At 44.2% G+C, this 24,803-nt stretch overlaps 1 long non-coding RNA gene across 1 annotated transcript in view; it reads right to left on the reverse strand.

Annotated features, from left to right (window-relative positions):
• Positions 1 to 18,829, reverse strand: part of LOC120362020 (uncharacterized) — a 55,930-nt gene extending 37,101 nt beyond the window's left edge. The window contains exon 1 of the long non-coding RNA XR_005578026.2: positions 18,081 to 18,829. This is a non-coding gene — a long non-coding RNA (uncharacterized LOC120362020). The remainder of the gene's footprint in view (positions 1 to 18,080) is intronic.
• Between the last annotated feature and the right edge of the window lie 5,974 nt (positions 18,830 to 24,803).

A 24,803-nucleotide genomic window follows, 5' to 3' on the forward strand; every position in this document is an offset into this window, starting at 1 on the left:
GTGGAAGTTGCAGTGAGCTGACAACGCACCACTGCGCTCCAGCCTGACGACAGAGCAAGACTCAGTCTCAATAATAATAATAATAATAAATAAAAGCAATTCCTGGAGCCCAGGTCCTGAAATGTTTGAGCAATGACAGTTTTATTGGAATAATTGGCTCGTCTCTCTCTAGGCACGATGAACAGAAGGATAGCATCCATTTGGAATGGCTTTAAATGATCTTCTAACTTCATTGTAACAGCTCTTGTGAGCCCAGAGTTCTCTGAAGTGAGGTAACGTGAAGCCACGTACTTAAGCAGTGCAGTGCCCTGGACAGCAGGGATGGAGGGAAATGCTGCCGGCGAAGTCAAGAGAACGTGATGACGTACAGAGTTCTAAGGATCCGACCTCCTTCGTCAGGCGGTGTTTGGGTCACACCTTTTCCTGGTAGTACGGAACCAGGTCCAGCTGTTTTCACCTGGATGTGTGGTTACACAGGTACAGCTTAAAGCTGACACCAGATGTGGACTCCAAATCAGCTCCATTAATGGCCTCATTTCCAGGCACAGCCCTTGATATCTCTGAAAGGTCATCGTCCCAGCCCTGTAAGGATTTACTGAGGCCCAGAATCTGAGCTAATGTGCAGATCTGTGAAAAGCAAAGGACATGCATACAAAATAGATTGGGACAGCACACACCCGAGTGGCTGGCAAAGAGACAAGCATGTGGTGAGCAAAGAGGGAAGACGAGCTTCCTGCTTGTCCCTGTGACTTCCTTATTTCAGATAACAGCAGCTCACCCTACTGGGCACCCAGCTTCAAACCCTCAGAGCCTTGGGACTCCTCTTTCTCCTTTTCAGCCTCTATCTCCTGGACCCAAGCAGTTCGCCTACCTCAGCCTCCTGAGCAGCTGCAACCACAGACAGGAGCCACTATGAGCAGCTAATTATTATTACTATTTTTGGCTTTTTTTTTTTTTTTTTTTTTACAGAGACAGGGGTCTCACTATGTTGCCCAGGCTGGTCTCGAACTCCTGAGTCCAAGCGATCCTCCTGCCTCGGCCTTCCAAAGTGCTGAGATTATAGGTGTGAGTCACTGCACCCAGCCAAAACAAAAACAGCCATTTTATTATCCTCACAGATTCTGTAGGTCAGGAAAGCACAGCCCCATGACGTCTGTGGCCTCAACAGGGAGAACGGAAAGGTGGGGGGCGACCCGCCAGCTGGGGGAAGAAGTCATTCAGAGGTATGTGCAGAGTCCGCGCTGCCTGTGGGAGGCTGATTCTGTCTCAGGGCCCACTCTGGCCGTCTTCTGCCTCTCCTCATTCTCTCTGTTGCTGATTTTTTCAGGCCTTCATTATTTCCCACCTGAATCGCAGTGGCAAAGGTCTTGTAAGCTATTCTCCTCAAATACATTTTTCATACTCTCACCAAATGCAGTGAAATATTTTGAGGACTTACTACTGACTCACTCACCCCTGTGGCGGAATGTATTTTCCAAAGATATCACAGCTCCCATTTTACGTGATCTCACGTGACTTTGACATTCCTCCTGTCAAGCGGTGAAGTCCATGGTTCCCTCCCCTTGAACTTGGAAGGGCTTGAGACCCGGCAGATGTGACGCTATGTGATTCCTCCCAAGATTAGAACCTAAAAAGTGATGCCATTTTGTCTTGATTCTCTTGAGAAACTTGCCTTCAGGTCATTCGCTGCCATGTAAGTACGAAGCCACCGTACTGTAGGGAAGCCCAGGCCACGCGGAGATGCCATGTGTGGGTGTTCCTAGTGTGAGGGCCTGACAGCTGGGAATGTGCATGAACATACCTTTAAATGACTTCTTCCCCCAGCTGGCGGGTCGCCCCCCACCTTTCCGTTCTCCCCGTTGAGGCCACAGACGTCATGGGGCTGTGCTTTCCTGACCTACAGAATCTGTGAGGATAATAAAATGGCTGTTTTTGTTTTGGCTGGGTGCAGTGACTCACACCTATAGTTTGGAAGGCCAAGGCAGGAGGATCGCTTAGACTCAGGAGTTCGAGACCAGCCTGGGCAACATAGTGAGACGCCTCTATGTGTAAAAAAGCCAAAAAAAAAAAAAAAAAAAAAAAAAAAATTAGCTGGGCATGGTGGTGCATGTCTGTGGTTCCAGCTACTCAGGAGGCTGAGGTAGGAGAACTGTCTGGATCCAGGAGGCGGAGGATACAGTGAGCTAGTAAGCCACGATCACACCACTGCACTCAGCCTGGACAGCAGAGGGAGATCCTGTTTCTTTAAAGAAAAAATTATTATAAGCTCCTAATTTGGGGGGAAATTTGTTCCTAGCCAATAGATAACCGATATTTTATTTTAAAATGCCTTAATTTGTACACAAAACCTCTGTCAATCATCTGGCTGCAACCTGCAAGAAGCTATTTACAAAAGAGGTGAGGTTTCAGTACCATCAGACATTGAAGAGAGGAGCTCATCTGAGGACAATCCAGGCATGTCTGTATTTTTTTTTTCAGTATTTACTATGTGCCAGGCACATTACAGACTTTACCATATCCAAATCTTCAACATCAAGGCCATCAGGTTAATTATCTTCCTTAGAAGCTGGAGAAACTGAAGCTCAGAGGGGAAACGTCAATTTCCCCAAAGCGGCAACACAGGAATCCAAACCTGGGGCCTGATGACGCCAGAGCCCTCACGGTCCCTACCACGTCTCTCTGAAGAGCAGAGCCAAAGAAAGACGACACAGATGAGCACTCAGCATCACTTTGACACTCTTACCTTTCCCGGAACATGACTCAAAGAACTTCTCTACTTGAAATGAAGCAAACACAAAGCAGTTTGTTTGGCTAAAGAAAGCCCCCGGCCACAATGTTGAACAAACCGGGAGTCATTTGTCTCTATTCTTTTCCATGTGACTGCCGGAGGTGATCCTGGTTTTTATTAGTCCAGACTTCCCCTTCTCGAAAAATAATTCCTTGAAATCTTCTGGGAAATTAACAAGGCTCAATCTGGCTCTGGGCTGGCCACCACATGCTCGCAGAATGAAGACAACCTGAGATTTTAACCCTTCGCAGCCACACACACACACATACATGCAAAACTACATATGACTCTATAATTGTGTTGTTTAACAGGTTGTAAAGAGAATATTCACACTGGGTGAGCTGCTATGTTCAGCTTTATCCTGGAAAAAAATTCGTCTTCTAGATTTGTTCCAATCTAAGAGTTTTACACAATGTGCAGATTTAGTTACAAGTCAACCTCACAGCACAGGAATCTTTTATTTAAGAAAGATCAGGAACAAGTTTAGGTAATTTAAATAACTAATTTTTTTCAAATATTTCTTCAAGAAAATATATTAAAAATAAGCAATATGAGGCCTGATATGGTGGCTCACGCCTGTAATCTTAGCGCTTTGGGATGCTGTGGCGGGCTGATCATGAGGTCAGGAGTTTGAGACCAGCCTGGCCAACCTGGTGAAACCCCGTCTCTACCCAAAAAAAATACAAAAAATTAGCCAGGTGTCATGGCGGGAGCCTGTAATGACAGCTACTCGGGAGGATGAGGCAGGAGAATTGCTTGAACCTGGGAGGTGGAGGCTGCAGTGAGCTGAGACCACACCACAGCACTCCAGCCTGGGCAATAGAACAAGACCTTGTTTCAAAAAAAAAAAAGAAGAAGCAACATAAAATTACAGGGCTGGGCAGGAGGGCTCACATCTGTCACTGCAGCACTTTGGGAGGGTGCAGTGGCAGCATTACTTGAGACCAGGAGTTTGTGACCCGCTTGGGCAAACAGCCTCTAAAAAAGAGACCCAGCCTTTAAAAAAAAAAAAAAAAAAAACATAAAATAACTGTAACAGCAACTTTAAATTCCCGTTCTATTCCATATTATAGTCAATTACATTTAAAAAGTTCTTCATTTTTCTTTTATAATTTTTTTTTGAGACAGGGTCTCATTTTTTTGTGCCAGGCTAGAGTACAGTGGCACAATCATAGCTCACTGCAACCTGAAACTCCTGGACTCGAGCAGTCCTCCTGCCTCAGTCCCAGTAGCTAGGATTACAGGTGTGCACCACCATGTCCAGCTAATTTTTAAATTTTTTGTAGAGATGGGATCTCACTTTGTTTCCCAGACTGGTCTCGTACTCCTGGCATCAAGCAGTGCTCCTGCTTCAGCCTCCCAAAGCACCAGCATCACAGATGTCAGCTACTGTACCTGGCCCATTTTTCTTCATTTTTACTTTCTAATTGGGAACTTTTGAGATTATTTATGGTATCATAAGAATTATTAAAAAGTGGCCAGGTATAGTGGCTCGTGCCTGTAATCCTGGAACTTTGGGAGGCTGAGATGGGTGGATCACCTGAGCTAAGGAGTTCAAGACCAGCCTGGGCAACATGGCAAAACACCATCTCTACTAAGAGTACAAAAATTAGCCAGTTGTGGTGGTGGATGCCTGTAATCCCAGCTACCTGGGAGGCAGAGGCAGGAGAATCACTTGAACCTGGGAGGCAAAGTTTGCAGTGAGCCAAGATCACACCTCTGCACTCCAGCCTGGGAGACAAAGTGAGACCCCCATCTCACACACACACAAAAAAGAATTATTAAAAAGTGACAAAATTTAGGCAGGTGATTTCTTGTTCTTTCAGTATTTCCACATATGTTTCTGCCAATTAAAACTTTTTTTTTTTTCTGCCAGGTGCGGTGGCTTACATCTGTAATCCCAGCATTTTGGAAGGCTGAGGAGGGAGGATATCTTGAGCCCAGGAGTTTATGACCAGCCTGGGCAATATAGGGAGACTCCATCTCTAAGAAAGTAAAAATAAATTAGCCGGGCATGGTGATGCACACCTACTCAGGAGGCTGAGATGGGAGGATCGTTTGAGCCCAGGAGTTCAAGGCTGCCGTGAGCCTGTGATTGCATCCCTGCACTCTGGCCTGGGTGTCAGAGAAAGATTCTGTCTCAAAAAAGAAAAAAAAAAATTGTTTTTCTCTGGGAAGTTTAGTGAAAGGGGACAGCGGAGAGAACAGGCCCCCATCCCTCCACGTCCTCTCCTCCAGCAGCGTTCTTACACTGAACGATGGTCTTTGCAGCTCTTGTTCCTTTGCTAGGCAGAGGTCCTGGCGATACAGCTCAGGACATCCCTTTGGGAGCTGCGAGTGGAAGTGGGAGCCCTTTATTTTTGCCCAGCCCCAGCATCAAGCCTATCCTCAGAACTCCCTGAAACAGAAGCTGCACATTTACTGCAGGAAGAAGGATGTGGAGATTTTCAAAAAGAAGACAGAATCCTGGTGAAGCCAGTGCTGGGACTTCACGCTTTGTCTCACACCCCTTGGCTGCAAAGACATAGCACTGACAGGTAAGAAACAAATCAAAAGCAAAGTAACTGGGCTCAAAATAATGACCTCTGTTATAAAAACAAGAAGCGGAGAGCAGCAGCTGAAACGACCATCCTCTAGGAAGGGACAGCCTAGAATTTGCATCCCGCAAAGTGAGGAAATTACCAGTGCTCCACGGGAGAGGGGAACTGGAATAATTTTCACTAAAAGTAGGAACTCACATGGGTCATGAAAGGAATTGAAAAATTAAGACGTTGACACAATAGCACCTGGGGCTTCAGCTTTATAGCCTACAGAAAGCAAGGCTCTGGGGCAAAGAACCCAAATCAAATGTAGTGTCTGAGAATACAGTAGCCCTAATGTCACTAGGGTAGGTGTGTTGGCTAATTTTATATGTCAACTTGACTGAACTAAAGGATACCCAGGTAGCTGGTAACCCATCATTTCAAGGTGTGTCTGTGAGGGTGTTTCTGAGCTTTGGAGTCAGTAGACTGAGTGGGAAGATCTCCCTTACCCATGTGAGTGGGCACCATTTAATCCAGTGAAGGCCCACATAGAACAAAAAGGCAGAGGAACGGGGTGGATTTGCTCACACTTTTGAGCTTGGTCATCCACCTTCGCTTGCTCTCAAACATCAGAGGTCCTGGCTCTCAGGACTTTGCACTGAAAAACAGTCACACTCCCAGCTTTCCTGGTTCTCCAGTTTGCAGGCAACAGCTCATGGGACTTCTTGGCCTTCGTAATTGCGTGAGCCAATGCCCACAACAAATCCATGTGAATATTCTGCACATCATAAGGGTTCTTTTCCCCTGCCTACTATGGGAGGACAGCCCTGAAGTAGGAGACATGATTCAGGATTAGAGACCTGGATGCAACAACTCTAAGCAGCTGTGAATCACTGGGAAGGAGAGGGAAAAGGGGGGGGGGGGTGAGGTGGGGAGAGAGAAAACAAACCCAAATCTCCCACCCACAACCTGCACCCAAACCCAAATCCCCAAACATAAAGAAATCTAATGAGAATGAAATCAAGACCCTGAATGTGAATTGATTTCTGATTAAATCGATTTTATGGAACAGCCTAGGAAAGATTTTTTTAGAAAAGAATGTTTATAATGAACAAAGATATAAATGAAATAATATCTTTCATTTTAAGATGCCAAGAAAATGTAGAGAGGGAAAAAAAAAAAAACGAAAGAACAGTTATATGTGAAGAAGAATCAACTACAAGGCTTGAAATATAAAAATAGATTCCTTTTTAAAAATTCAGTATTGGACCAGGCACGGCGGGTCACACCTGTAATCCCTGCACTTTGGGAAGCCAAGGCAGCAGAATCACCTGAAATCAGGAGTTTGAGACCAGTCTGATCAACATGGTGAAACCCCATCTCTACTAAAAGTATAAAATTAGCCAGGCATGGTGGTTCATGCTTGTAATCCTAGCTACTTGGGAGGCTGAGGCAGGAGAATCGCTTGAACCCAGGAGGTGGAGGTTGCAGTGAGCCAAGATGGCACCATTGCACTCCAACCTGGGCAGCAAGAGTGAAACTCCATCTAAAAAAAAAAAAATCAGTATATGAGATGAATCTAAACTGGACACAATAAGACAAAGAATATATTAATTAGAAGGGAACACTGAAGAATTCTTCCAGAATTCTTCAGCATAGGGAAAAGAAAGGAAGCCCAGCACGATGACTAATGCTTGTAATCCCAGTACTTTGGGAGGCTGAGTCCAGGGGTTCAAGACCAGCCTGGGCAACATAGCAAGACCCTGTCTCTTAAAAAAAAAGAAAAAGAAAATGTAACTATATGTGTATGTGTATACATATACATATATCTGATATTGAATACATATATGTATATATCTATACATACAAGCAGTTAAGAAATACAGAGACTAGATTAAGAAATTCCTAGATACATTTACTAGAATTCCAAAAATAAGTCAATGTTGGGAATGACAGAGAAGTAATATTTGTAAATAATAATAATGATTTTCCATTATTGAAGAAAGACATGAAATTCTAGAGAAAAATGTTCTCAGCTCTCTAGTATAAATCCACATCTGGACTCATCATAGTGAAACTATAGAACTACACAGATAAAGAAAAAATCCTGTAAGCTACAAGACAGAAGTGATGAATTATTTGCAATGAAATAACAATTAGATATTTGGCAAATTTTATATCATCCCCAATGGAGGACAAAGGACAATGGAATAATAGCTTCAAAATGTTGAGGAAAAAATAACAAACAACCTGGAATTTTATATTGAGTTAAACGAGCATTTAACCGTGAGAGTGATATAAAAATGTTCACAGATATACAAAGATTAAGGTTGCTTCTACCCCTACAGACTCTCACTATAAGATGGCCCTTATCAAGGTTGTGGAGGTGGGGGGACAATTTAAACCCATACCAAAATTGTGGTATGCAAGGAAAAAAAAAAAGATGAGTATGAAAGTTGATGGAATAGCAATTATAATTAACTACGGAGAGTAAAAATACAAATACAATATTTTTATTTAGAAAGCAAAGCTAAAGTTGCTTACATTTATAGCGAAAAGGAGGCAGGTGTGATTATGATCAATGGATAGTTGAAGAATTTAAAACCAGCAAGGGCCAAAGCAGTGAAATGAAAAGTTTGGAGGTAGGGATGGTTGGGAGTCGGGGACCGATGTCCCAGAAAGAATCAGAAGGGAAAAAATAGCCAAAGAGATGCTTAAAGAAAAACACTGGAAATGATAAGTCACAATATATCACACATATGAAATCTGATTAAATTCAACAAAAGCAAAGATTATCAGATTAGAATTTTATAGCTAAATATAAAAGATTCAATCTGTCAGGAAGATGTAATAATTCTAAATTTGTACATAGCTTATAACATAGACCAAAAATATATGAAGCAAAAACTGACTTAACCAAAGGAGAAACAGTCAAATCCAAAATCACAGGGAGAGATATTAACTTTCTCAGTAGCTAATAAAGAAGGCCTAAAGAGTTGGTAACAATATTAAAAAAATTGAACAATCTGATTAACAAACTTGCACTGATTAACACATTTAGAACACTATACCCCACAACTAAATAATAGTCACTTTTTAACCGGCGCCCTCTACAATACTGACAATACAAGTCTTACCAATTTTGAAAAATATCAAAATCACATAGAATATATATATTATCTTACTACAGTAAAATTAAACCAGAAATTAGTCACATAAACGCTAAAAAAATCCCTATATATATATTTAGAAATTAAATAATACACTGCTATATTATTTAAGAGCCAAAGAAGAAATCACAATAAAAATGAGAAAGTATTTAGAAATTATGTTAAACATTACATATCAAAACTTAGGGAAGTCTGCTAAAGTAATGCTTAAAGGAAAAACTTTTGTTTTAAATCCATGTGATTAGAAAAGAAGAAAGATTGAAAATCGTTGTTACAAGCATCTATCTTAAGAAGTTAGGGGGGGGAATGGCAAATTAAACCAAAGAAAGTAAAATGAAGAAAATGAAAATATAAAAACAGAAGTTAATAAAATAGAAAGCAAACATATTAATATAAGAGAGAATAAGCAAATCCAAATGCTGGTTATTGGAAAAGGCTAATAAAATTCATAAACCCATAGTAAGACTAATGAAGAAAAAAAGAGAGAAGGGCAAATAAAAATACTGGAAATGAAACGGAAGACATAACTCTATATCCTCACATATTAAAAAGATAATGTGATATTATGAGCAACTTTATCACAATTAACTAGAAAATTAGATTAAACCACCACTTGGGAAAAAACATCATTTACTAAATGGACACAAAAAGAGAGACAATCAAGTCTTACAGCTATTAAAGTGACTCTCAAATAGAAAATCTTCTCATGCCTTCAGGAGTAAATTCTTTTCAACATTTAAGGAAGAAATAGTACCAATCTTACACAACTATTTGAGAAAATGGAAAAGGAGAGACTACTTCCCAACCCACTGTCTAAGAGTAAACAGGTTTATCACAAGAAGAAAATTATAGGGTCAACTCTTGCTTAAATACAAAAGAAAGCGAGAGAAGAAGGGAGAAGAAAGGGAGGAGGGGAGGGAGAAAGGGAAGGAGGAGGGAGGGAGGGAGGGAAGAAACAACGCAGGGAGAGAGGAAAGAAGGAAGGGAGGGGAAAGGGGGAAAAGGCAGGAAAAAAGCGAGGCAGGCAAAGTCAAGCCAATCAGCGTAATAACATATAATAAGGATAGAACGTCATGTCATTCATAGTGGGGTTTATTCTAAGAATGCAAGGTTGGTTTAATATTCACATGTATGAAATGGTAATGTATGACTTTGATTTCTTGCCTTCACTGAATTCCTGCCATAGAATGTCTCTGTTCTTAGTAAATAATTAGGGGTAAAAGGGCATACTATCTCCAATTTAGCCTAAAATGGTACCTAAATTAAGCAACATGCTCATATATATATATATATATATATATATATATGTATGTATGTATATGGAAAGAATGATAAAGCAAATGAGGCAAAAATTAAACAACTGGTAAATCTGGGTAAAGAGTTATGAGAGCTTCTTGTACACATTTTCAATTTTAAATTATCCAAAAAAATTGTGTAACTCACCTTGTAGACAAAATAGAAAAGAAACATCAAATGATCATTTCAATAAATGCAGAGAATAATTTGATGAAATTCAACATCCATTCATGACATATATTCTTGGCAACCTAGAACTGAAGGACACTACCTAAAACTGATGAAGGGCACCTATAGAAAACTTACAGAAAACATCACACTTAATGCGAAAATGTTGATTTTCTCTGAGATAGGAATGAGATAATGATGCTACTGGCACAACTTATATTCACCAGGACCTCCAGCAAAAAACAAACCTACCCTAGAGAAACAAACAAAATGCCTCCTCACTGCGGGCTTCTTACTTACCCACCAAACAAAGATGAAGCTAAACTTAGGTAGTCTTTGCTCATCTGATATTAGATGGGCCATAACCTCTCTACAAGGGTGAAGTGGGTCAAGGAAAGGAAGTGTGCTTGGGGAAAAGCCTTCCAGACAGAAACCAAGATCAAAGAACAAGGTTCTCCTCTAACAATGTTCAAGGCTCTTTAATGAAAATGACAAAATATTACCAAAAGGCATAAAAGAAATCCTGAATAAACGGAGAATTAGACCACATTCAGGAATGAGAAGACTACATATCTTCTCATTCTACATAAAGTTGCCAATTCTTCAGAAACTCTCCACAGTTCTTTAAATCAGATGACTTCAGATAAAACACGAGATGTTGATCCAAGAAAAAAAATCTGTGTGTGAGAGAAAAGGCCAAAAATAGCTAAAGTCCATTTTGATGGCAAAGAACAAGGGGCCAGGACATAGTGGTTCACACCTGTAATCCCAGCACTTTGGGATGCTGAGACAGGAGGATTCCTCGAGCTCAGGAGTTCGAGACCAGCCTGGGCAACATAGCAAGACCCCATCTCAAAAAAAGAGTATCAATGACACTTTAAAAAAGGAAACAACCTAGATTAAAGAAATAACTCTCAAAATTCAACCATGAAAGGACAGATAATCCAAGTAAATAATGGGAAATACTTGAACAGGCATTTCACAGAAGACCTACAGACAGCATGTGAGCATGTGAGCATGTGAAGGGACTTAGGCTTCCTTACCTATGAGGGAAAGGCGTGTTGGAACCACAATGGGATATTTCTGCACACCTATAAGAGTGACTTCTTATAAAATGTGGGGGCAACCCACTTGTTGACGAGGCTGTGGAGAAACTGACTCACTCGTACCCTGGCATTTCCCACGCTCTGTGTTTTTGCCCTCCCCACGTGCTAAGGGGGCGTCTCCTGGCCACTTTGTACATTTCCCTGATGACTAGTGAGGTTTGGCATCTCTTGCGTCAGGGGCCATTTCGCTTTTGACTTTGGTAAAATGTCTTCCATCCATTTTCTTGTGAGGTCATCCATCTCTTTCTTTTTGATTTGTAGGATTTTTGTTTGTTTTTACTCAATACTGGATGAGTCCTTAATCTTTTCCCACTCGGCAAATTGCCTTTTTACTCCTATGTGTGTATTTTTAAAAAACAACCAAAAAAGGCTGTTCTCACAAGCTTGTACATTCATAGAATATCTCTGAAGGACACGCAAGAAACTGGGACCGCGGGCTGCTCCCGAGGAGGGAAGCGAAGCACCGTGGGAAGGACGTGTGGGGGATACACTTTTCTCTGTGTTCTTTTGCATACTTTTTTTTGCAAATCATCATGTGCAAATGCATATGTCTTACACTTTGAGACAAAAGAAAGGCACCAGATAGCCATGATTAAGTAGGTGCTAACTTTTTCTCTAATTGTATTTCGCAATAGTTGCAGTGGCAAGGGAAAGGCTGAGTTTCCCTGCCCTGGCCAGTTCCTTTAGTCCTCTCCGTTCAGGGAACGCATCCACCGGCTTTCTAACCGTGGGGCAGTAGCATGGTAGCAACAAGAGCAACTTCTGCAGACAGACGACCTGGGTTGACAGCCAGCCCCTCCTCCATCTCTTGTACAACCTCAGCAGAGTTACCCGGACTTTCTATGCTTCCGCTGAAGAACACAGCAATTCCTACTGTGGTCAGCGGCCTCAAGTGTGTCCCCCGATGGTCCCTGCCTCCTGTGGCAGAGATGATGACCTCATTTCCAAGATAAGGTGACAACAGACTGTGGCTTCCCTCCTAGTACATGTTCTCTTGTTCGCTTGCTGTGAAGGGAGTCAGGTCCCATGTTGCAAGCTGCCCAGTGGGGAGTCCCACATAGCAAGAACTAATGTCTCCAGCCAGCAGCCAGTGAGGAAATGAATCCTGCCAACTCATCCTGCTAACAGCCAGTGAGTAAGCTGGGTAATGGATCCTCCCCCAGCCCAGCCTTAAGATGGCTCCATCCCAGGATCATCTTTGATTGCAGCCTGGCGAGAGACCCTGAGCCAGAAGGACCCAGCTAAGCCAGGCCCAGATTCCTGAGCCACAGAGACCTTGAGATAATCAACTGATGCTTTAAATCTACAGCAACAACAACAACAACAACACAGAACGACTAGGCAGTTTCTTTGCTGAAAAATGTATCATCCACCTGTCCAAAGCAAGGGGTCAGACAGACTAATGGATTATGCAGAACCCCTTCCAGTGCAGGAACCCTATGAAGTTCTCAAAATAAAACAGCAAATCCTTGATATTTAAACAGAGTGTTCAAGGCAACTGGTGATTTGGTGGATTTCATTTCCTGGTTAACTAGATGAATCTTTCTGATGGGATCTTAGAGCTTCGTTGTACCTCACAGATCATTACACACATAAGGAAGCTGAAGCTGAGAATAATTACCTTCTGCAAGTCGTGAGGCTTTCTCATGGCAAACCCTCGCGCTGTGCCTGCCACGCAGGAGAAGCTCAATAAATAACTGTTCAAAGAAGGAAGGAAGGGAGAACAGGTGGCAGGGAGAAAGGAAGGGATTCTTCGCCTCTCTATTGGTGAAACTTCTTAAATTCTTGGCTGCGGCTCAAAGAACGCTTGGACTCGTAGTCAGGAGACTTGAATTCAAGTTCCAGCTCAACACTTAGATGTGTAGCCTGGGCAACCCCTTAACCTCCTACTGCCCACCTCACACCTTACCTGCCCAGGTGTAAAACAGGAAAAAAAATAATATTTCCATGTCCTAGCATCTCAGTGAGAAAGCACATTCTACATTGTACAGCGATACACACATTTTGCTCTCCTTATTTCTAAAATGCGTTGTCCACTGCATTACCTTAAAAAACAAAGTACAAAAACATCCAGACCAGGTGCAGTGGCTCATGCCAGTAATCCCAGCACTTTAAAAGGCCAAAGTGAGCAGGCTGCTTGAGCCCAGGAGTTCGAGACCAGCCCGAGCAACACAGTGAAACCCTGTCTCTATAAAAAGTTAGCCAGGCTTAGTGGCACATGCCTGTAGTCCCCACTGCTCAGGAGGCTTAGATGAGAAGATCGATTAAGCCCTGGAGTTCGAGGCTGCAGTGAGCCGAGATCACACCACTGCACTCCAGCCTGGGCAACAGAGCAAGACCTTGTCTCAAAAAAAGAAAAAGAAAAAAAAATCCCCCCCCAGCACACAGGCGAGGATTGCTGTTTGGAAAACTGGCTGCTTGGGGAAGAGAACTCTGTCTGCATCTTCATCTAACACCATTGACTGACACAACTTTTAAATGAATTTCCAAGTCATGTGTAAATTACAGTACATGAACACTGCACATGTTAGGAAGAATAAGGCAAAGCTATGTGCACTGGCATGAAAAGATCTCCAAAAGCTAGTGTCCTGTGAAGAAAACCAAGCTGTTGAATGACATGTACTATATGGGTGTATGTTTTCCTATGTAAGAACAAATGCCACATACATGTCTCTACACACACACACACACACACACACATATGCCTCAAATTGAAAGTCTGAAGAACTCATCCATCAATTGTTAACAGTAGTTGTCTCTGGGAAAGGCAGTACAATTGCGTGTGAATGTGGTGTTTTTATTTCTCATGGAAACTCACATATACACGTTTCTTAAATTTTTTAATGTGTATAAATTAATTTCAAATTTTGAAAACAAAAATATGTTAAACATATATAATAAAGCCATGAAAACTTGTATATAAGCACTTGATCTCCTCCACATGAGAAAGAAAAAACTTCGTAAGCATAAAAACAATGTGGAAAAAATATGAAAGAAAATTTTTCTCTGGTCAGACACAGTGGCTCATGCCTGTAATCCCGGGACTTCGGGAGGCCGAGGTGGGTGGATCACTTGAGGTAAGGTGTTCAAGACCAGTGTGGGCAACATGGTAAAACCCCATCTCTACTAAAAATACAAAAATTAGCTGGGTGTGGTGGTGCACACCTGTAGTTCCATGTACCTGGGAGCCTGAGGCAGGAGAATCACTTGAATCTGGGAGGCGGAGGTTGCAGTGAGCCAAGATCATGCCACTGCACTCCAGCTGGGTGACAGAGCAAGATTCCGTCTCAAAAATAGGAAATATTTCTAGAATGAGTGATAGTAAATGCCCTGACGTCAAAAAATAAAGAAAATTTACAAGTAAAGAGAAACGCTTAGCCTGGTGTGGTGGTGTGCACTCGTAGTCTCAGCTACTTAGGAGGCTGAGTTGGGAGGATCACTTGAGCCCACGAGGTTTAGGCTGCTGATGGGATCTCAGAGCTTCGTTGTACCTCACAGATCCATGTTTGTGCCACTGCATTTCCGCCTGGGCAGCAGAGAAAGACCTCATCGCCACTAAAATCAAAAGCATTAGCTGGGCACGTTTGTGTGTGCCTGTACTCCCAGCTGCTTGGGAGGCTGAGACAGAAAGAGCACTTGACTTGTGCTCAGGAGTTCGAGGTTGCAGTGAGCTCTGATTGCACCACTACACTCCAACCTGGGTAGCAGAGTGATGTCCTCTCTCAAAAAGGGAAAAAAAAAAACCAGTCAGCAAAAACTGGAAAATAATTCAGCACCAAATATGACAATGAAACAAATCCTTTATATTCTAAAGGATTACAATGAAGAAAAAAAAAAAAAAAGCAAGCCCTGATCCATGAGCCCCAGACTCCGGCGTGTAGCACACATTTGAAATGATCATCCCATGTTCTTATTTTACCGACCAGAAACCGGACTTGAGGCTGGAGAGTCACATGCCCCAAGTAAACCAGCTGCACACCCTTAGCTCACCTGTCCCAGCAAGGCCTCCTGAGACCGGAGAGTAGAAAGCAGCCATTCACCACCCACCCGCTCCGTCACCTCCCCTGAAATCCTCACACCCTGCGTCTTCCCTGGATCTTGGCAGAGCCCAAATTCCTATCCTGTTTGAAATTCTTTCTGCTATTTCAGATTTCTTTTTGGGGATGAATTGAGGTCTGCCTCCAAAAAGCAGAAGTCTGGGTACTAAACAAAAGTCTCCAGAGTTTGCCACACAGCGGGCGGCCTCTGGATCTGCAGAAGGCTCAGTCCTTCTTCCGTGTTTATCTCAGACAATTTCACTACCCTTCCAGCCTCGCAGGGAGAACCCGCGGCATGTCGCCGGCTGCTCTCTCTTCCTCTAACTGGAAGGGGCGCTGGGGATTGCCTGATTCAGCCCCAGAAGGAAAGTGAAACGGGGAGGAGAGAAACAGCTTCTCCAAAGTCACATGGACAGGTACCATCATTCCCAACCGACCAAACGACAGGGTGCTGCCCCACGACCCTGTGTTCATCCCAGAACGGCTGCACCGGACGTGAATTTTGAGAATGTCTCTGAGGTTCTAGGTGGTGCTTTTATTTCTGTCAATCACTTTCCCGTGCCCACCCAGAGCGCATGGCAGGGGCTCCATGAGGAAGTAGGAGCTCTCTTCCCAGGCCCCACACACAGCCTGGCAGCCCTGCCTCCCGTGGGCACCCCCACCCCTGCCCCGGCACTGACTGGGCATGGGAGGGCTCCTAAATCACCCCAGCACCTCTCCTAACGTCATGCAGAAGCGGGGAATTCCTGCACCTAAGAACTCAAATCTGGTAGTCAGGCTGATTTGGGACAGGGATAGACAGTTATTTTTAAAGAGAATATTACATTAAAATGTACAGTTAAAAGGTCCTGTTGGCCATGCACAGTGGCTCATGCCTGTACTCCCAGCACTTTGGGAGGCTAAGGCCAGTGGATCACTTGAGATCAGGAGTTCAAGACTAGCCTGGCCAACATGGTGAAACCCCATCTCTACTAAAAATACAGAAATGTAGCCCCGCGTGGTGATGCATGCTTGTAATCCCAGATACTCAGAAGGGTGATGCAAGAGAATTGCCTGAACCCAGAAGGCAGGGTTGCAGTGAGCTGAGATCATACCACTGTACTCCAGCCTGGGCAACAGGGCAAGACTCCATCTCAAAAAAAAAAAAAAAAAAAAAAAAAATCGAATCATCCCTTCAAGTACTTATACTTTAACATTCAACAAACCTCAGGCTCCTAGCGAGGGTATGGGAATTAAGTGTGGACAGATGATTAGTGTGCCTTCCTTGCCTCTGGAACAGGTGATGATTCGTAAGAATGAAGTGCCCGGTGTGGGACAGGGAGGGAGCATGCATGAGAGCCAGGCAGAACTAGACAGAGCTCTGCTGCTTCCTAGAATAAGACTTGATCACATGATTAATCTCTCAGTATTTATCTATGAAGTTAGCATAATAATGAAAATCTCTCTCTGATCTTGCAAGGAGTCAGTGGTGTAGCAGCGTGCTTGGCATACCATAGTATTGGGCACATATTAGAAGTTACGATTCTGGTCTCCAACCCTCTCCTTCAGTTCCTTCATCTCTAAGGTTTGTTATTGTGTTGGCTTTACCTACCTATAGCTATGGGCTGAATGTGTGTGTGTTCTCTGAATTCATATGTTGAAGCCCGAATCTCCAATGCGAAAGTATTTGGAGGTGGGGCCTTTGGGGGCTGGTCAGGTCATCAGGGTGGAGCCCTGATGAATGGAATTAGTGCCCTTATGAGCACAGACACAAGAGCACTCTCTCACACACACACACACTCACTCTCTCTCTTACACTCACTCTCTCTCTGCCACTTGAAGAGACAGTGAGAAAAAGCCACCTGCCAACCAGGAAGGGGACCCTTGCCAGACCCTGGATCTGCCCACTCCTTAATCTCAGAATTCCCCACCTCCCGTCTTCAGAACTGAGGAACAAAATTTAAACTACCTAACCTGTTAAGAAGCCCAACCCAAGACATTATCTCACAAACTCCCAGGAGCACCATACAAATACATTTTCTCCTAAGGACTGTCAAGTCTCTGATTGAAAAAATTAAAAATTCTATTTCTTAAGGCGGATGGATATGACTGGGAATGTGAACGGACTCTGTAAGGATGAATGACATACCTTTACTTAGATCTGGAATATGGAAAAATATTAAGTCAAAGACCAAGTCCGCCTTTGCAGATGTCAGCAGACTGACCCTAGGGCCAAATCTGTTTCCCTCCTGCCTGTTTTTCTCTTATACTGGAACACGGCCATGCTCATTCACGTATGCATTCTCTGTGGCTGCTTGTGCACTAAAACCCCAAACTGAATAGTTGTGACAGAGCCCGTGTGGCCTGCAAAGCCTCAAGTATTGACTGCCTGGCCCTTTCCAGAAAAAGTTTGCAACCCCTGATTTGTTGAATACATTTGAGTCTTCTATCATAAGTGGCCATAAATCTGAGACCAAATGCTGGAAATTGAACTTTTCTCTTTTTTTTTTTTTTTGAGACGGAGTCACACTCTGTCAACAGGCTGGAGTGCAGTGGTGTGATCTCGGCTCACTGCAACCTCTGCCTCCCAGGTTCAAGCAATTCTCCTGCCTCAGCCTCCTGAGTAGCTGGGACTACAGGCGCGTGCCACCACGCCCAGCTAATTTTTTGTATTTTTAGTAGAGACGGGGTTTCACCTTGTTAGCCAGCATGGTCTTGATCTCCTGACCTCATGATTCGCCCTCCTCGGCCTCCCAAAGTGCTGGGATTACAGGTGTGAGCCACTTCGGCCGGCCAAACTTTTTAACTCTAGGGTCAGTTAAGGCTTACAAAGCTCAGTGGTTGGAAATTAAGACCCAAATGAATCTGAAGGCTAGAAATGTGAGGCTTCTGCCTCATTACTATGCAGTTCTGAAGCAAACCGTAGATCAAAATAAGGCTTGAAAAAACAGCAACAAAATTAAAACGCATTTTTTAAATGCGAGGCAGCAAAACGGAATGGACCCAGGACTAACCTGAGAGTCAGCTGTGCTGTAGTGCCCTGCTCTGCCACCAGTGAAGTGTGCCATGGGGGCAATCGCTTCCTTTTCCAGGAGCTGTTACGTAGTCCGTAAAATGAGGGGCTCACTCATTCACCAAACATTTCTCGAACCCCTCCTAGGGGGAACTTGCTGTCTTAGGCACGGTCGCCTGGACCTGCTCGTCTCTAAGACGCCTTTCCAGCTTTAGAGCTCAGTGTAAAGCGTTCGGTGATACTGCAGCTTTGCGGAGTGGCAGCGCGAGGCGCAGGAGTTCACGTGCACACGGAGCTTTTGGTTCTGCGGCGTTTTAATGATATTCACCATGGTAGTAATTTATGGCCATCTCCTCTTTCCAAATGGCTAACGTATTAGTGTAAGTCCAGTCCATCGAGCAAGCTTCTCCCATCTGCGAGGGAGGAGGCAGCCCCCGGACAGCTGTGGACCGAACCTTCAACTTGAATTATGTAACAGTGGCAGGGGGTGGGCAGATTGGCCTCCTGAATTATGCTCCCTTAGACTGGCATTTACATGAGTTTACAGACCCTAAACGCTCACCAGCAGGCACAGCGAGGATGGCTTTATCCCTGGAGTAATTAATCCACGTAGCAAAGGGATCTCGAAGGTGCTGCCAACAATCCTGGGATAATTGAGACCTTACAGCAAACAAACCACGCAGAATCAGGACCGCTTTCACGATCCCAAAGTCCCAAAGTGAGAACCACCTTCCAAAAACTCAGACTCCAGAGCCTGTTAATCCCCTTTTGTGGCGAGCCCGGCCTCCTGGACCGCATGCCCTGGTCTCCTCCCCCATAATACCCATTCAGGGCAATGACCCCAGCTGGCCACCCGGAGCCGCGTGGGCTGCGGTCAACAGCACCCAGATGAAGCTGCAGCTGATGGCCTGGCCTTTGGGGTCAGTAGCTGCTGAGCGCAGCCCTCTCCCCGCCTCCCGAAGTCCCAATGCCATCCTGATTTCTATCTGGAAGCGTCCCAGCCCAAACATGGAACAAAAGTTCCCTCTGACAAGCCCATTTGGGTTCCAAAGTATGTTTTTATGTTTGTTGGCAAATAGAACTGTCGCCAGCAACAATAACAACACTGTTTTCCCTCGACTGAAGCGACTTCATTTCTTCACGTTTGTTCCAGGACTGGAACTGGACAGATGAATAATGCAGGCTAGGCGGCTGGCCCACGTCCTGACCTCGTGCCTCCGAAAGCAAACACAGAGGTGAAAATGGAGACTTGTTTGTTTGAACTCTCACTGCCTAATTTGGCGAAGAAAAGGAAAAAGAAAAAGAAACCTCCCACCATCCTATTTCATCAGCGTAGACACTGAGGGGTTTTGTTTTGGTTTGGTCTGGTTTTTCTTTTCTTCTTCTTTTTTTTTTTTTTTTTTTTTTTTTTGTTGTTGTTGTTGTTGTTGTTTTGTTTTGTTTTGTTTTGTTTTGTTTTTTCCTCGTTTCTTACTTTTTGAAACGTGGAACGACAGCCCTCTACTGGTGCAAGGAATGAAGCCACTTTCTCAATCATCGAGGCTGCCCTGCCATCTCGTGGCCACGTGCACGATGCACACGTGGAGATCAATTTCTCAGCATCATACAACACAGGGCTAGGTAAAACGTTTGAAGCGCTCTTCAAAGTATTTATGTGGGCTTTCATTGAAGACATTTCAGGAAAACACCTTGTGTCGTTTGGGGGAAACATCGATGGGGTATGGAGTCAGAATGTTGGTTCCGCATTTAACTTCGATCAATGATTTGTGACATCCTCCTTGAGCAAATCATTTCATCTTTAGGAACCTGTTTTCTCTCCTCTGTACAATGGCGGTCATAATAAATGTTCGATTCTCGGAATTTTGTAGTGTTCACGTAAGATCATGCATATGAAGAATGCCTATTTAAAATCTCTAGAGAGGTACATTCTATCATCATACTTGGTAAAACTTTAGAAACTCAAAATCTGTTTTAATTTCTCTAACCTTGCTATCAGAGAAACCCCTGGACTCAGAATAAAGAGAAGGACTTCACACTGTCTTATATTTTCCTAAAGATACATACTGCTGGCTGGGTGCGGAGGCTCACACCTGTAATCCTAGCAATTTGGGAGACCGAGGTGGGTGGATCACAAGGTCAGGAGTTCAAGACCAGCCTGACCAACCTGGTGAAACCCCATCTCTACTAAAAATACAAAAAATTCGCCAGCTGTGGTGGCAGACACCTGTAATCCCAGCTACTCAGGAGGCTGAGGCCGGAGAATCACCTGAACCTGGGAGGCGGAGGTTACAGTGAGCTGAGATCACGCCATAGCACTCCAGCGTGGGCAACAGAGTGAGACTCCGTCTCAAATAATAAGAAGAAGAAGAAGATACATACCGCCAAGTTTTTCTTTTTTCTGATTTAAGTCAAGTCAGTTCCTTCAGTCTTGCTTCTCCGTGCCAGCCAATGAATAATCAGGAGTGTGGATGCGTCTTGGGGGGTGAAATAAGTTTGCTTGCGTGGAATCCCGAAGTGCTCATTAGTGTGGGGGCTTGGATATTTGGCTCCCTCGCCTTTTGGAAAAAGCCCAAGACAGACACAGCAGCTAAAGGAGCCCTCATAGGATGTGGATGCTGACGCAAGATGACTCATCACACGCTAGATGGGTTTGGCCACTGCTTCTGTGCAGCTGTTTGCAGAAAGCCAAAAATGTCTGGTACCAGGCTGGGGGCTTGGTGAACAGACCCGAATGTTACTGTCCTCATCTCTTGCTAAATTTCAGTTCTGCTTGGGGTCGGTGGCCCAGCCAGGCCTAGGTCTACTGATGAAAGTCCAAGGCATTGTCCTCCGTGTCCTCAGGTTACTGCGTCCTCGAGTTACTGAATTTCTCATTCACCTCGCTGATACCTGAGGTAGCCTTAGGGTACATTTGGCAGCAGGATCAATAGTTTCGCAAAGAGAAAATAGATGCCAGCCAAAGGAACATCAAATCCTTGGGTGAGTGATGAGCACGGATGACTCAGCTGTCCCGGCCGTCTTCCCTCCGGGCTAGGCTCTGCTGCCTCCAGGCTCACCTTCTGTTTCCAAGTTTGGTTCACTAGACCCGTCCTCAAGAAGCCTCCTGTAGGATCCGGAGTGAGTCAGCAGCACCCCGAGTGTGTTTGCTGGTGAGGATTATAGGAGGGGGAGGTAGGCTGTGTCTACAGGAGAGCCTGGGCACACCTGGGAGATAGAGGTGAAATGTTATCCCTCTGCCCTGCAGAATGAAGGTCTCCACTCAATCCCCTAGAGCTGACCTGTCAGACTCTTGAATCAAAGAAGGCACTGATTCCTCCCACCTAACTCTCTTTTTTTTTGAGACCGAGTCTCATTCTGTCACTCCGGCTAGAGTACAGTGGCATGTTCCTGGCTCATTGCAACCTCCCCCTCCCGGGTTCAAGTGATTCTTCAGCCTCAGTTTCCCAAATAGCTGGGATTACAGGCACACACCACCATGCCCAGCTAATTTTTGTATTTTTAGTAGAGAAGGAGTTTCACCATGTGGGGCAGGCTGGTCTCGAACTCCTGACCTCAAGCAATTCGCCCACCTTGGCTTCCCAAAGTGCTGGGATTACAGGCGTGAGCCACCACGCCCTGCCCTCCCACCTAACTCTTCTAGGGTGGCCCCAGAATCTTCCAGAGAGACCACCCTGTGGATGGAATCTGGGGTTTTCTCCTCCATAGACCACCTCTGAAAATAGGAGATTCTTCCTCTCTTCCTCACTGGGAGAGAGGTAGGAGTCAGGGTCTTCCTTCAGGAAGGTGCAAGAGGGTGAGCTTTTCTTCAGAGCTTTTCCATATTCTTTTTAAACCTTAACATGAGCCAAATGAGAGTGGGAATTAAAAGTATGATGGCCAAATCTGAGCTGAAAGACCCTGTGTCTAACGAGAGCAAAAGTGATCATGGTCACAATAAGACTGCAGACAGCGTTAGTAGAGTTTTCTGTGACACATGGAAAAACATAGTCCTTGGAAACTCAGACATCTGGGTTTGAGTGCCAGCCACGGGGACAGGAGATTTCGGAAGACCAGAGGTGGGGGGTGTCAGAGTCCACTGCCAGATGGACTGGATGTGTTCACATACACGACTAGCAAATGGACACTTGTAAGACTGGAAAATCTGACAGCAAAACCACAGAGAAGAGGGCACTGCCAGCTCTAAATACCAACCAACGAATTAATTTATTTGGAGAAATAATCGCATTTTTAGGATACTCTTTTTGATTTATTTAGGATAAACCTATTAATGTAACAGGTAATATAAATTACCTGTCCTCTAAATCCGATCTCACTCAAGTGTGAGAATGAGTAAGGGTCAGGGGATTAGGGAGAGGGGGTGGAGCTCAGGCAGAGACTTTAGTTTTCTCGGTCATCTACAAATCACTTTTTTTAAACTTTTATTTTGGGTTCAGGGGTACGTGTGCAGGTTTGTTGTTTTGGGTTTTTTGTTGTTTGTTTGTTTGTTTGTTTTTGAGGTGGAGTCTCACCCTGTTGCCCAGGCTGGAGTCCAGTGGTGTGATCTCGACTCACTACAACCTCTGCCTCCCAGGTTCAAGCAATTCTCCTGCCTCGGCCTCCCGCGTAGCTGGGACTACAGATGTGTGCCACCACACCCGGTTAATTTTTGTATTTTCAGTAGAGATGGATTTTTACCACCTTGACCATTGCGGGTGGACTCAAACTCCTGACCTCAGGTGGTCCGCCCGCCTTGGCCTCCCAAAGTGCCAGGGTTACAGGTGAGAGCCATTGCACCCAGCCGTGCAGGTTTGTTATATAGGTAAACTGTGTGTCACTGGGGTTTGGGGTACAGATAATTTTGCCTCCCTGGTAGTAAGCCACGTACCTAATAGATACGTTTTCTGCTCCTCTCCCTCCGCCCACCCTCCACTCTCAAGGGGGTCCCAGTGTGTGTTGCCCCCTCCTAGCATCCATGTTTTCTCCTTGTTTAGCTCCCATTTATAAGTGGGAACATGTGGTATTTGGTTTTCTGTTCCTGTATTAGTTCACTTAGGCTTACAGCCTCTAGCTCCATCCACATTGCTGCAAAGGACATGATCTCATTCTTTTTCACAACTGCATAGTATTCCATGTTGTATATGTACCACGTTTTCTTAATCCATTGGTAGGCATTTAGGTCGACTCCATGTCTTTGCTATTGTGAATAGTGCTGCAATGAACATACGTGTGCATGCGTCTTTGTGACAGAATGATTTCTATTTGCTTGGGTATATACACAATCATGAGATTACCAGGATGAATGGTGATTCCATTTTTAATTCTTTGGCAAATCAGCACACTGCTTTCCACAATAAATGAACTAATTTACACTCCCACTAGCAGCGTATAAGTGTTCCCGTCTCTCTGCAACCTCAGAGAGATCTATTTTTTTTTACTTTTTAATTACAGCCATTTCAACAAATGTCAGCTGGTGTCCTGCGGTGGTTTTGATTCGCATTTCTCTAATGATTAGTGATGTCGAGCATTTCTTTATATGGTTGTTGCCACATGTATGTCTTCTTTTAAAAAGTGTCTGCTCATGTCCTTTGCCCACTTTTGAATGAAGTTGTTTGTTTTTTGCTTGTAAATGTAAGTTCCTTATAGATTCTGGATATGAGACCTCTGTTGAATGCATAGTTTGCAAATATTTTTTCCCATTCTCTAGGTTGTCTGTTTACTCTAGTGATAGTTTCTTTCGTTGTGCGGAAGCTCTTTAGTTTAATTATATACCGTTTATCAATTTCTGCTGTTACCGATATGGTTTGGCTGTGTCCCCACCCAAATCTCACCTGGAATTATAATAATCGTCATGTGTCAAAGGCAGGACCAGGTAGAGGTACTTGAATCATGGGGGTGGTTTCCCCCACGCTTTTCTCGTGTTCGTGAGTGGGTTCTCATGGGATCTGATGGTTTTCTAAGCGTCTAGCATTTCCCCTACTGGCACTCAGCTTCTCTCCTGCAGCTCTGTGAAGAGGTGCTTTCTGCCATGATGGTAAGTTTCCTGAGGCCTCCCCAGCCACGTAGCACTCTGAGTCAATTAAACCTCTTTTCTTTATATTTCAATTATCTAGTCTTGGGTATTTCTTCATAGCCACTTGAGAATGAACTAACACAGTTACAATTGCCTTTGATGTCTTCGGCATGAAATCTTTGCCAGGTTCTGTGTCCATAATGGTATTTCCCAGTTTATCCTCCAAGGTTTTTGGACTTTTAGGTTTTACAGTTAAGCCTGTAATCCATCTTGAGTTGATTTTTGTACGTGGTATAAGGAAAGCGCCCGGTTTTAGTCTTCTGCCTATGGCTGGCCCATGAGCCCAGCAGCATCTATTGCACAAGCACCCCTTTCCTGATTGCTTGCTTTTGTTAGCTTTGTCGAAGATCAGACGGCTATAGGTGTGCAGCATTATTTCTATCAATCCCTTTCTGAGGAACAGTTCTCAGGTTGTTAACGGGTAACTGTAACTCCTAGGCCCAGCCCCTGGGCTAAGTTCGCTGTTCACATTAAAATGGTGATCCTGGAAACTGGCAGTGTTAACAATTACACAACTGTGCTCACTCCTAGAATCCAACCCTTTGGGAGATGGAGGGCAGCCTAGAAAGCACAGCGAAGCCCCATCTCTACGAAAATAAAAATAAAAAAATTAGCCGGGCATGGTGGTGTAATCCTAGCTACTCAGGAGGCTGAGATGGGAGAATTGAATGAATC

The sequence above is a fragment of the Saimiri boliviensis genome, chromosome 14, assembly GCF_048565385.1.
Source record: "Saimiri boliviensis isolate mSaiBol1 chromosome 14, mSaiBol1.pri, whole genome shotgun sequence".
Lineage (NCBI taxonomy): Eukaryota > Metazoa > Chordata > Mammalia > Primates > Cebidae > Saimiri > Saimiri boliviensis.